Source organism: Thalassophryne amazonica, chromosome 11 (genome assembly GCF_902500255.1).
Source record: "Thalassophryne amazonica chromosome 11, fThaAma1.1, whole genome shotgun sequence".
NCBI classification, from domain to species: domain Eukaryota; kingdom Metazoa; phylum Chordata; class Actinopteri; order Batrachoidiformes; family Batrachoididae; genus Thalassophryne; species Thalassophryne amazonica.
This window is the reverse complement of record NC_047113.1, coordinates 55308674-55323390: the sequence shown is the minus strand read 5'-3', so window position 1 is coordinate 55323390 and position 14717 is coordinate 55308674. Positions and strand designations below refer to the sequence as shown.

The following is a 14717-nucleotide window of genomic DNA, read 5'->3' as shown; positions in this document are numbered from 1 at the left end:
AATGCTTCTGGATCCCCCAGAACAAGTTACAGAACTTTGCCAAGGATAGGGAAGTGTGGTGTGAGCTGCTTGGTCTAGTCGCACCATGACCCGGACCCAGATGAGCGGCAAGAAAAAAAACAAAACAATGAATGCTAAGCATTAGTGAAGGGACATTTTATTTTATTTTATTTATTTTTTTAAGATTAGGCATAAAATTGGGTGTAGGACCTCATTCAAAGGCTTATACACAGAATGACTCTCTTATAACCCAAAGATTCAAGATAATATTCAAACATCTCTTCATCTAGAAAACTGTAAATTTTGAATAAAAACAAATACAATTAATTCAATATGGGGTGAGAATTCTATTTAGCTACTTCTTTTATTAGATTCATATGTATTCATATGTCAAACCTGTTGTGCAGCAACATGCGAAAATGTTGCATCCACCACATAGATCATGTGTCAGTGACAACTGATTTTACAACAGCCCACATTTTACTCTACACCCAGACACACCCTGCGACAGGTTATTCCATGATGCACCCCGACATATTTGTCTCAAAGACGTGTGCTGTAATTAGGTGACCAAGTGTCAGAAGTTTAAAAAGCACACAACGAATAGTAAAGGAGGTCATGACAGAGGGCACTACAGTGCCCAGAAGCGTGGGATTCATCTTTTTTTTTTCTCCACAGTAAAATTTGCAGCAGTGAAATTGCTAATTTAGGTGAACTGCCACTATGTAGTCTGGGCTGCACCCGAGCATGTTGCACCCGCAAATTGCAGTTTGCTAGAGTTTGGTGAGTGCTCTGGGCCCTAACCAGGGCCAGCATGCTGGCGCAGGTCTGTCCGACTTGCTGACCAAGTGGAAAAATGATAAAATACTGACAAGTCCAGTTTTCTATGGAGTTAATGCTTACTTGCTACTGAGTAAAAGGATGTTTTAAAAGCTTCTGAATTGGCATATTTCAAAAAATGTTTCTGTGGCTCAGTCCAATTGAATCGGCTGCAGCCACATGTAGTGTGAGCGCAAATAACACAGGAGCACTGACCAATCATCACTGACATGACAACTTAATTTACAATTATTACTGAATTTATTTTTGCTTCTTCTTATTATTACTACTTGCGCAATACATTCTTCAGTTCATTCAAAAACATTTGGGTGAAAAACACATCTGGTTTCTCACCGTATTGATGAACATGAATCTTGGTCAGCGCACAAAGTAATGGACTGTATTTATATAGCACTTTTCCATCTACATCAGACACTCAAAATGCTTTACAATTATGCCTCACATTGACCCCATTCACACAAACACACTCACACACCAATGTCAGGGTGCTGCCATGCAAGGCGCTCACTATACACCGGGAGCAACTTAAAGTGCGTTTACACATAAGCAAGACGCATTACGAATGTCATTTTTCTGTCATTCGTGACACATTCCTGACATTCTTAATGTGACTTAACGCATCTGAATATGTTTCTTAATGGTGCGTGTTGGTGCGTGATATTCTTGATAATCATGGAGCATGTTTTTGCCTGTCAAAAAATCTTCCACGAATGTCACACACCACCCTCATTTCGTCTCACGTCGTGGAGGTCGCAACTGAGCGTATTGATCCGTCTTGATGAGTATTGATCCTTAATAGAACGTGACAACATTCGTAGTGGTTCCTGTGATGGTTCTTGGAGCCCAAACTGTCACGTGTTATTACGAAGTGACACGGAAACTGTCAAGTTTTGACATGACTTGTAACGCGGCGTCACATTTCACTGCGCGCCACGACGAATCGGTTTTTTGTCACGTGCGCACAATTAAACTCGGCTCCAAATGTCGTTCCACAGTTCCTGCTGAAGCTCCTCAGGATGCTCCTGCAGGTGTTCCACCTGCTGTTGTAACCGATGAGCGGGAGAACGAGTCCGAGCCAGAGGAGCGAGAGGAGACTCACGTGCAGCCAGACATCTCTGCACCTCCTCCAGTCCGGCGGAGGAAGAATCGCGCACACAATTAAACCCTGCTATACCGCATTCAGTTTGATTGCTGACACCAAGTCGGCTAAAAGTCAAATTTCAGTGCTCTTCAGCGCGCTCCTGCAGGTGTTCCACCTGTTGCATGCATGTTTGGGAAAATGCACGAGACGACAGCCGCATGAAGCCACACATCTGGCGCTGTCCTCCTCCTCCTTTCTGCGCCACTCCATGGCACAGAGGCCCAACTACGCATGCAGTCACAAAGTTCTTCTGAAAAACTGGAGCGATCTGAATTCGGTTGGATGAATATGGGTGTGTGTGTGGAGACAATTCACCTCGTTCACAATGTGACAGAACTTAACGATGCGCTGTTACGCGCAATAGTGCACGATAGCGCGTAACAACGCGGAACACTATTGTTGACCGTGCGTAATGGTTCCTGATAATTCTCCAGCAACATGTGCCATTAATCGTAACGTGTGGTAACAGGTTGCAGCAGTTCCTGAGGACACCTGATGCCTCTGCCCCGAATCATCACATTCGTGATCAGCGGCCAAAAATGTGTACTTCGTGGCATTCATGACTTGTCGTTGTTATGTGTAAACGCAGCATTAAGGATTAAGGACCTTGCCCAAGGACCCTTCGCGATTTTCTGGTCAGGCTGAGGTTTGAACAGAGGATCCTCTGGTCTCAATGCTTAATCACTAGACCATCACCTCCCCCGTCACAAAACAGTTCCTCCTCTGCCTCGATAAACATCATGTCATGTGTGCGGTATGATCACTGATAAATCCCCGAAACTGCATAATTTATTTCGGCAGGAATGGCTTTATATGATTTTATATGGGGAAGTGGGGTGTAGTAATTATTATCAGAAATCCTCATCCTATTTTGCTTCATCAGAATGTGCCAATGACTGTGCTCATCCGTGCAATGTGCACCTTTTACATTCTGTAAAACAATTCAAAGAAATTACCTCAGATTATAACTAATTATATTTAACTCTTGTGTGAACACAAGCATCTGTGTGAAAGGAGTTTTCTGCCATTTATCTCAGCCATGGAGGTACATGATGCATTTGGAAAGAATACTGTGCATCTTTGGCTCACCTATTTTGTGAACGAAAATTCGTGTTTTTTCACATGGAGTTCAATGGGCTAAATTTCAGCACCACAGGGCTCTTTTTTCCTGCATCCTCTTTCTCATAATTAGTGTGAGTGAATGTTTTACAACAGACAAGGTCAACACACATGATCTCCACAACTCCAAGAAAATGAAAGTACCTTGTCCCACCATGAACTTGAGACTGAAATAGGTCCGTGTCTGTGTAGCTATATTTGTGACCATATTGAAACTATATGACCACCGCACGACCTCTGTTCAAATCCAAGCAACACAGGGAGACATGCGCATGTAGTATTAATTTTTAAACAACCCGCTTCTTATGTCTTTGACATGTCCTTTGTGTAGTCAGAAGATGAGCCAACCATCCCAAAACACCTGCTTTGTGTCAGAAATATGTCTTAATTACTGTCATGTTGAAGATCACGGTAGGTCAGTGTACCCCTTAATTTCATGTGTACAGTGGTCCCCCTCACATATGGCCACATTTCTACTGCAACAAGTGTTTTTCTATTGATTTCACCTCTCAAGATAGGCCACCCCTCAAATGTGGCCAGCAGCGCACTCAAAAGGATGAAAATCTCCTCAACAGCGGCCATTCCGTGGAAATTCCCAACCGGATTTTCCCACAGAAGTCGCGTCAAAACTCTCCCGCAAACATGAGCTTGTGAGATTACTCCAGTAAACAAAAGAACAAAGAAAAATGACTCTGTTGGCAATACCTCCGCATCTCGTAAAAGAAAAGCTTTAACGTGAGAAGAAAAGGTGAAAGCCATTCGTTTCAATGAGAAAGGAGAGGGTTCCCGAAAGTTTGCTGTTGATTTTAGTGTTGGTAAAACGCAGATCAACAACATTCATACAAACACTGAAGATGCGCTACATGAAGAAACTCTTGCATCATGCCCTGATGGTAATATGCATGACATTTCCAAGGCATCAGGCAAGTTAAAGATTTTATGTGCTTAACTGTTTTTTGGACTGATCTTGTTTTGATTTTACATCATATCGTGACTTTAAAGGATACAGTTCTTGTGCTGTGATGTTTTGAACTGAGATTGAGTGGAAGACATGGTTTGTCTCTGATTGGACAGTAGTCAACAAATCTGTGATGTTTTTCCCTATATTTCATGCTTGTACCAATACGTTATCGAGTACTGTACTGTACACATGCTGGATTTTGTGTACCCCTCAACAAAGGCCACCCCTCTGAAGTGGCCACTTTTAGTCTGCAGTTCAAGTGGCCTTAATAGAGGGGGACCACTGTACATTGCATAGCATGAAGGCAAAGTTTCAAGTAAAATGAAATAGAACAACAGATAAATGAAGGAAAATTAACTTGAAGTGGTCTCTGTAGCTTCATGCACAATGAAACACAATGAGTTTTGGATTTAACAACAATTTTACTCAGAGATGTCCCAATCAAGGTTTTAGCCCCTGATCTCGATCCCAGTTATTTAATACTCAGTATCTGCTGATAATGAGTCCCTGTGCCCTGAGTCCTGCTTAAGATATCCCTCGTCTTTCTTACGCCACAAACACCATTGCAGTTGGGCATCTGGGATGAAAATCTAAAAAAACTATGCTAGAAATCTGTTGTATTCTGTGCCTGGCTGAACGTGCCCCTTTTGCACTATGTAGCACTAAATTACAGCTGAAGTATGCTCAGTATATACGTACACCACAGTTATGATACTACATCATACAGGGTGGATCACTGCATGATATAGTACTACTACTATGTCAGCAATCATCTAGCTGTTGCAGTGGGTATACGTATAGCATATCCATAGTTACAAATGAACAAATGGTTTCAAATTATACTGCTTCAAACAGGTGGATTCCTCCAGAACCACCCTACAGCCTGTAATGGAAACTTTTATATCTGCTGTTGTTATCTGGAATAAACCTCAAACCATCTTCCACCCACAGTACAAATGTATAAACTCTGACACATAATGTCCACGGTGAGGTTTTATAACATGTCATTCCTGTAAAATGGGAGATAAAGTTACTACTGGACATTTGATGGTGCAAAAGGACTGTCATTTAAAAAACAATCTTAATACTGTTAACCTACTTCACCATTTCAATTTACTGAGAATTGTTTGCTGTTGAATTTTAGCCATGTTTTGTTTTGTTTTTCTTAAAATTCAGGAGGTGCACTTTCATCAACCATCACATCATGCAATTCCAGTTAAAAAATAGTTAAAATAATTGGGTTTATACAAGCATTGGCGTATTTGAAAGTTCTTTTTTACCATTAATAACATTCATTTTCAAGGTTTTATCTAACAGATCATGTATGTCTGTTGGGAAGGTGTCGTGACACGGACCCACAACAGGGGGCGTTAATGAACGGACAATGGATAAGCCAAAAATAACAATTTAATGTTGTGAATCGCACAACGAAATACAGACAATAACAATACTGTGGATTGTCAATTATACACAAGGTGACGTGTGGGCAGGCTCGAAGACACAATGTCTTTACAATCGTGATATGTTGCATAATCTAGCATAGTCAGTATAATATTTCTCCCTCACTTTCTTTTGCCTTTCACCCATTCTCAGACCAGCGGTAGCACATACTGACTGATGAAACATTTGGAGATAAGTAAAGATGGTTCATGTCATTAATTGACAAATTATAGTGGATTTAAGACAATCATCTATATGACTAATGAATTTAAATAAAAAAAAAAAACTGCAGGTAACTCTGGAGAATATCATATATGTGTTTAAAAAAGAATGCCTTTCCAGATCACAAAGCATTATGGGTAAAAACATTATCTCTGAAGGTCTCTAAAACAACATCAGAAAAACATTGTGGGTGGGGGAGCAATCAAGCATCACTGCTCCTCTGATACAAATCAAAAAATAAAGAACATTTTTACAGCCATATGCAACAGAACTGTTGTTTTGAGTCCTGTGTGTGCATCTACCCATGTGTAAACAAATGACCTTGAGTTTTGATCTGATTTGGACCTAATTTGGTGGAATGTCTGAGGGCCAGCCAAGGACAACATGATTTGTTTTTAAGAAAAATCAAATGAAAGTCAACGTCACTGGTCAAGGTTAAAATTATGGCACAGTGTACAAGCAATGGATGCACTGGTGCACATACAGGCCCAGTGCAGAGTGTAGCAGTTGATTCACTTGAGTTTTAATTGGTTTCCAAATCAGAGGGGCTACACTGTTCCCAGTGCAGTGTAGAATGATTTTTTTCCCCCTGAACTGGCGAGAAATAGATCCATCTTAAACAATACTGTGAACTCATATATCACCTTAATATCAGTGACACAATCTTGGACCTTGTTTGACCTTGAAAGGTCATAATTGTTTAACTCATACTACAACCCCTGGCAAAAATTATGGAATCACGGCCTCAGAGGATGTTCATTCAGTTGTTTAATTTTGTAGAAAAAAAGCAGATCACAGACATGACACAAAACTAAAGTAATTTCAAATGGCAATGCAGAGCCCAGAAAACGGGCAAATGGTGTTAGTTTTGGGGATGAAAATTTACAGGGTGATTCCATAATTCTTTCCTCAGAATTGAGTGATTCCATATTTTTTTTCCTCTGCTTGGTCTAAAAAAGTAACCGTTACTGACTGCCACAATCTTTTTTTCTTGATTTCTTATAGTGTTTCTTAAAGCCAGAAAGTTGCCATTTGAAATTACTTTAGTTTTGTGTCATGTCTGTGATCTGCTTTTTTTCTACAAAATTAAACAACTGAATGAACATCCTCCGAGGCCGGTGATTCCATAATTTTTGCCAGGGGTTGTATTTGGAGTGAATATGGAGTAAACACAGTGGAAGGCGCTTCTATTTAGGAATAACATGATTCAAACATGGACCGAATTGATCAAATGCCAAATCCCCATAGAATCACAGAGTTAGACATGTTAGACACAGGTGCTGCACTCTGAGATAATGACAACCTGAATACCTGCAGAGTTTTACCGTTTTCTGGGCTCTGCATTCAGACACGGTGATCACAGTGCTTCAGAACTCCAGGCTTCCAGTCCCGGCATGTTCTTCTTAAGAAACAGTTGCAACATTGAGAGGTAGTTGCTCAATTGATTTCTTTTTTTATTATTTATTCAAGGCGGGTGTCCTGAGTGTATCTGTAACAGATGAATGCTGATACACACACAGTGTGGAACTGCTGACCGTCTCAACACCTAGAAATCCTGTATGCGCCTTGCCTAGTGGAACCTCAGCTGAACTGTAGCTATTATAGTATTATATTATATTATAGTATACTCTTTAACTTTCTCCAACCAGATTTTCCCATCTGGTGACAGTAGTTTCAACTTCCAGTGACAGGAGTGTATTTCTTTAGCTCTACTGTTCCATCCACTCTAGAAACAGAGTGCGCTGGAAAAATGAACATGGCAAAGAAGAAATGGGGAAACTGACAGGGAAGCATGATGCTACAAAACAAAATAGTGTGGGAGAAGAGAAAACTGGAAGAAACAGCTGTCAGGCAGCACATCTTTTTAACAAACACAATGTTTCATGCAAATTTGTTAGCATAAATCCACCACAGCCTTAAGAGATGGTGCCAAGTTAACTTACTCCACCTTTTAACTGTAAGTAAGAAGTACTGAAAATGCAGCAAACATCCCTGACATGAGACCTGTGTAACAATTTACAAATACAATTCAGAAATCAATTTTACATTAAAAGATGTGACTACATTGATAAACAGACACCTGAATCCATCTAACCGAGTTTAACATTATGATCATCGGTTGTGTTTTATTGTTACTTCTGCCTTTTCACACTCTTTGTAAAACTTCAAAGGTCAACACAAGGTTCTCGTACAACTAGCCACACAAAGGTTTAACTTTGCAAGGTTACAAATATAACGCAATGCTAAAATACCCTCAGCTGTATGAGCATAAAAATAGGAAACAGAATGTGACCTTTTGACCTCTTAAAACAGGTCAAGGTTAACCATCTTTGAACATGTCCAAGGTATGTGTCCCAAGAATGGTGTCTGTGAATCTGAAGACCCTAGCAGCAATAGGAAGAACTGGACTTATGCTGAGCACAGACAGACAGATGGACGCAAGGTCTTCGCAATTTTGGCCTCGGGTAACAAAACGTCCAAAAGTGGCAGGCGGGATAATAGCTAAATATATTGCTTTGAACTTTACCAAGCTCGAACTAAGTGAGAACGGGAATATTATATTATACTATGCTAACCAGTTAAAAACAACTAGCTTCTTCTATGCAACTGTTTCTTCTGCTGTATGTGGTGCTGCCCCTATTGGTGAAAAAAGGCGAGCAGCGGCAGTGCCCACATGTTGCATCACAGTAGTAAAAACCTGAAGAAGGTTCCTAGTAGGTAAGTTATTGTTGTTGTTGCTTAATATAGCACTTATAACAGATTACAATCACAAAGTGCTTCACAAAAAAAAACCCAGTAGAAATAAAATCAGAACATATCAAATGATATAAAACACCATAAAAATAGAAAACAACATAAAAACGACAAGTGTAAGTGACAGCTTGTCTGCATAAAAGTGACTTTAGCTGCTTTTAAAATGAAATGAAATGAAATGAAACTTTAATGAAATATGTGTATATCTGAAGGTAAGCAACGGCACTTTTATTCTAAATTATAACGGAAAATAAACATATATCAAACAAAAAACTGTATCAGATTGCCCTGTATGGACTGAATGTAAATGCTCCATCATAAAAAGTATCAAGCCTAAATCATATGCATACTGCGAGAAAGTACAGCTAAATACTTCCCTGGGTGCTAATAAGATGATGTGGGATGTGTTAAGAAGATAAATACACAATGTATTTATTCAATTTAATGATTTTAATGATAACATTAAACTGAAGTTGGCTGTCTTTATTCTATTTAATATATGCATGTGTAACATGACAACAGCAATGAATAAATGCTGTAATTCTTATATATCTCAGCATGAAAGGGCTGCAGCAATAAACTTCTACCTCCTCCTTGTGCCTTCCTCTTGCAGCTCTGTCGTCCAAGGCTAATGATCTAATTACAGGCTAAGACTTCTTGACTTTGTGTTGAAAGACGAGCCTAGTGGACACGACTGTCCAGCCCTTCATCAGTTTCTGTGTCCTCACAAAGCCTCACTGAACAGCACCAGCAGTGTGTGTTCCTCTGACGCACCAGGGCCTCGTTTACAATCCAAGTCAAATGCAAACCTGTAGCTGCTAAACACAACAGGCCTTATTCATGTTTGAGTCATGCGGTGATAATAAATATAAAAAAACAACAAAAAAAAACAGGTCGGTGCAGTGCAACTTAAACAGATCCAAACCCAATAATAGCAAGCCTAAACTATGAAGCTGTTTACTTGGCATCCCTGAAGTAATCTGCTCTCCTTGGGCTCCAACTGCAAGTTACGTCAGGCATTAGATCACTAAAATGAATTCTGAATGCCAAAGATATGAAACAATCACAAGATTTGGCATTTTGCACATAACTAGATAAAAAGGACCAAAACTGGATTTAAAAAAAAGGGTTCAGCCTGTTCTTGATGTGGATTTATTTGGGACAACTGCACTACCTCACACCATGCGTGCATACGAAGTGGATGTGAATTCTTGGTCTTGCTCAAATGTGCCTGTATTCATTTGGCGGTGCAGTATGTGCACATATATGTGCATGACGTGTAGACCGCAAGTTTGTTGCTGCAGAGAAGATTTCTCGTGAAACAGGAAGCAAGCTTTTATCTTTGCTACAGCGTGCAACTTTTAGAAACTGATACTCCCCAACATGAAGCAAAAAACAACATAAAGGGTAAGAACAAAAAAACTGGCTACAAGTACTTAAGGCGGGCTAAAAGGGGAAGCAAAATACTGTGATTCAAAATTCTCAGCAACCTACAATGACGAGCTTCTGGCGCTCTTCACTGAAAGATGAGCAACATAAAGATTATTGACTGGCCATGCGTCCAGCAACAATTTCAAAGCCCCAGCAGCAGTTTGGCAAACAATGCAGCGTTTTAACCTCTTTAATAAGACGTCTGGAGGGACTTCAATAATCCTAGAAATATGTCTAAAAAGAGACGCAAATTCAAAATGATGTGCTGCGTTATTACCATGATTGCTACACTACAAAAAAACACATGTGGGCTTGGTCAAGGGACTTGTTCCCGCCCTCACTGCAGCACGCCATATAAGGCAACAAATCATAAAAGTAAAGCAATAATCCAACATCTCATTGGATCATTTGGAAGATTTGACCAACACATTTCATACGCCGTACGCCATACAAACTGCACACAGATTTTGACACAAAACCTCCATATTGCCAACTGCTGGATCTTTAGCGCAATAAATACATATTTGGTGGAATCAGCTAGAAAACATCCATGTGGGAAAACATTTGCTTTCATATGAATTTAACGAGCATGGCTTATTACAGCTTTTGGACACGTCCTAAGAAAGTGACAAACTAGTACGAAAACGCTAGAATGACAAAAACAAAAATGTGCATTATAGTTCCCTAACTACACCTAGTTACTTCAGCATTTCTACAAATGGCTCCTTCTGTTATTATTTATCGATGCAATACTTGTACATGGTATTATCTTAATCTAGGTATATCGATTTAGGAAGTGACGAAAGTTTGCATGAAAACATTTCAAGCAGCTTGCGTCTGCTCACATAACTGACAAAATAAATGAAATGACAGCGTGAGAAGGTAGGACACCAATCATCACTAACCTCAAAGACACGGGATTCGGGTGACACGGTCCATAGTAGCGAGCGAGTAAAGGGTAGGTGTCGACAACCAATGGAAATCAACAGTAAAATGCACACCAAAGGCAAAATGGAGAATAATCCAAAGTGTGTCTGAAGGTGTGGACCACTCGCCAGCCCCCACACCTTTCTGGAGGCAAAGAAACAAAACTGGGAGGAAAAAAAAAGACTACGCAATGGCTGCTGCTGTGTGACACAGAAAAAGGAGAAGTGTAGTGAAGCAACTTGTCCTCTCCCTAAGAGTCACGCAGCACTGTCGCCATTGGTAGGGGAGCCCTGAGGCAGACTGCAAACACCTGGCCAATGAGCTATCAGCATCTGCCACACATGCAAATCCCTTCAGGTAAGTTCTGCTGCTGGTACGGATTGGATGGGGACTGCAGTGGGGGAGGGAAGAGCGCAGCCATCCAACCAGTGGGCCACACCTTAAGCAGCATGAAAGACGATAGACGGGTTTGTCCTGCAGTGGAGGAGGTGTCAGTAAACAGCTAGACAGGTATGCACTTACATTAGACTTTGACCAAACAATATGGCGCCACCCAGCCATCGTGATTCAACACGTTGCACCAGCTCAGATGTAAAATTCACATCACTTTGTGCGGAATTAGATGTTTGCAATGGAACATGAGTCTGTCAGCGATGTCGGCGAGCCTGTTGAGATGCAAGCATGTGGAGGAGCTGCTCCCTCTGCGGGCTGAAAGGCACAAAAAACAACTGCTAACTGCAGGAGGCGAAAAGAAATGAAATTATCGAGATCACTTTAGATTTAGAATGAAAGTGAAGCATGTGTCGAGGCCCCGGTTTGTACAAATTTATTACTGCAATTTCCTGATTTCAGAGACAATACGTACAAACGTTTACAGACACCAACAGTGTTTGCCCTGCCTGCACTTATATTAGTTTTTTTTGTCATAAATGAAACTAAAAGCAACAGGAAGCGGTGGACTGTGGTGAGTTCTCACACCAGCCTAGTTGCATTTTCCATAAACCCCCTGATTCTTATCTTTTACAGAAAAAAAGTTAAATGCTTCTTCCCCATCCCCTTTTTTAAAATCAGACTTTAAAGTAGAATGTGGTTGGAAAAATAAATAATAAGCAAAGTACGTGCTCGCGGTGACCTTAACTGTTCATTCACTTGTGTTTTGTTGTTTCAGTAACAGAGGGGGTGTCACCAACTGAACGGCCCCCCTAAAAAATCTGTCCACCCTGCCTTCACTGCACATGCGTCATCAGGCGCGGTTCACAGATTATCACCTCGTTTCTGCTTCAAACTGCACTCCAGTCATCATCTATCTCAGTGACAGATATATGAAGCTTTTGTACAACAATCATTTCCACATAAATTCAGCATTAGTTCATCATAAAAGACAGATGAAGCGATCAGAGCGCTGCGGCTACACGAGCTTGTGTGTAGCCGCATTCACTGCGCGTCGGTCATTTCAAAGCGTCACAAAGCATCGCCTCGTTTCTGCTTAAAACTGACTTTAGAATGATTTAAGAGGTTTTACCTTGTCATCTGATGGTTAATAATCACGTTAATCCATTTGATCCCTTTGGGTTAAGAGACTCTGTCTCAGACGACTGGCTGTGGTCCCAAATGATGCATGCGCAGTGAAGGCAGGTGGACTTGATTTTTTTGGGGGGAGCATTCAGTCTGCGACACGGGATCACCTCCAAAATACAGTGGAGTCTTCCATGGCCTGATATGTATCTGTGTTGCAAATTTGGGGAGAATCCATGAAGTAGTTTTGATGTAATCCTACAAAGCCTATAAAATGAAACTTGATCCAGTTCACCTCCAAAATTTAATGGATTCTTCCATGGCCTAATATCTATCTGTAGTGAAAATTTCGTTAAAATCTGTGCAGTACTGTTGACGTAATCCTGCTAACAAACAGACTGACAGACAAATAAATAAATAAATGGCAATGATTTTATTACGTTCTTGGTGGATGTTATAAAATCAACATATCAAGAATAGCAGTTTAAACGACAAGGACAGGTGGCTGACATTTGCATATTGCTGTCTTGGGTGTATCTCCAAATTAGTGTAGAGTGTTTCTAAAATAAGGTCATCTCACTTTTACTCTGTACTGCATGGTTTTGCAGCAGGAATTTTAACCTTACAAACTGGATAGTAACATTTTATATGCATGTATTCATTTAAAAAAAGATATAAACCCAAAGAAAGTATCAAAACAATGAAAACTTAAACTGACCAAACTGGATCTTGCAAGAAACTCAGAGGAAACTGTGCCACACATCTGTGATCTGTTAATTGTGGGTAATCAACAGTGTAGCCACAAGAAAGTATAACTGCAATCTGCAAATACAGGGACGAGAAGGTATGACTGGCATCAAAAACACTTCAGCTAAAAACAAAGGAGTAGCACCAGTATCTTCTGCTGGTTAGTAAGAGAGCTGTGCCGTTGTAGATTCTGCTTCAGGGAGCCACAGTGACAAGAGTTCTATCACTATAGTGACAAGTATGAACATGTTTAGACAGTTATCCAAAATCACCCAGACCTGAATGGCACGCATCACCACAGCTACTCAACGACTGATTAGATAGCATTTCTGGATATCACCTTATTAATCTGATGGAATTTTCTCGTGAAAGTTCAACAAATGGTAACACTGCAGTTGGTTTGGGTTCCGGTATTAAAAACTGTGACAGGCATACAGCCTTAGTAACCATGGCACTAATAGTGTAGCTTACATTAGCAAGCTAACAATACCTTAGTGCTAGTGGTGCTAACACACAAAATGAAATATTTTTTTAAATTTCACTCAATGGAAATACTAGAGCGCAGACTTCCTAGATGGTCTGGTGGTACAGTTAACCTCACAGGAAGACATATTAGCTCAGATATTTGTAATAAAATGCTCAGAAAAGACAAACTTAATTGGGTTCACGGTAGCAGTCGGCCATCTACTAGCTATAGCCACATCGGCCTGGCGCACAAAAGCTGTCACTCAAAGCAACCACACCCCTAATTATTTGTAATTTTATGGCTATAAATAGCTTAAACCCCCTGAGTTATATACAATTCATCCCACCATACAATTGTAATAAACAGGTGTGAGATATATTTGTATATTTAACTATTGTTTTGGTTATTTTGTTTTCTTTATTTGTTTTGGTATTAAGTAATTATTTTACTTAAGGATTGTATTCTTGGTTTCATATACTTATAGTCTGTTATTTGTTGGAATGTGCATGTCAAACTGAATTTAACCAAACAAAGAGATTCAGGTTACATTATAAATCATATGTCCCATTATCGCGCAAGTCATTTGCCCATGGGGACCAAAAAGGGAAAGCAGAGGGTCACCCCTTTGAGTCTGGTCTGCTTGAGGTTTCTTCCTCACAGGGAGTTTTTCCTTACCACTGTTGCTCTGGGGGTTAGTAAGGTTAGACCTTACTTGTGTGAAGCGTCTTGAGGCAACTTTCTTGTGATTTGGTGCTATATAAATGAAAATAAATTGAAAAATTGAAATTGAATTGAAATTGATTTTGCGAAATAAAGTCCACCTTTGTTACGCCCATGTTGCCCTTTATAAAAACTGTGTCTATTGTTCAGGGTTCTGAAAGGATGGATCTCCTGCATGAGAGAAGTTCTTCAAAATCCAGGTCTGATTTCCACTGTGACTTTCAATGCATTTAAAAGTGCGAAATAGTTTGAGTTTGTACTTTGTGAGGGAAAGCATTGCCGTAAGACCCAGGGAAAGTAACATAGGGGAACTAACTATACAGCCCAAAACCATTTCTTTTTAGGCTGTAAATGTATTTATTTCAGCTGGAAAGCTGGCCAATTTAACATGAGTCTTTCCAGGGATTGCTCAAGTAGTAACCTTTGATGGTACC

General features: G+C 40.2%; 1 protein-coding gene across 1 annotated transcript in view; it reads right to left on the bottom strand.

Annotated features, from left to right (window-relative positions):
- Positions 1-11123, bottom strand: part of elf1 (E74-like ETS transcription factor 1) — a 71955-nt gene extending 60832 nt beyond the window's left edge. Inside the window, 1 exon segment of the mRNA XM_034181786.1 lies at positions 10814-11123. The gene's annotated coding sequence lies outside the window, so the exon portion shown is untranslated.
- Positions 11124-14717: the final 3594 nt, after the last annotated feature.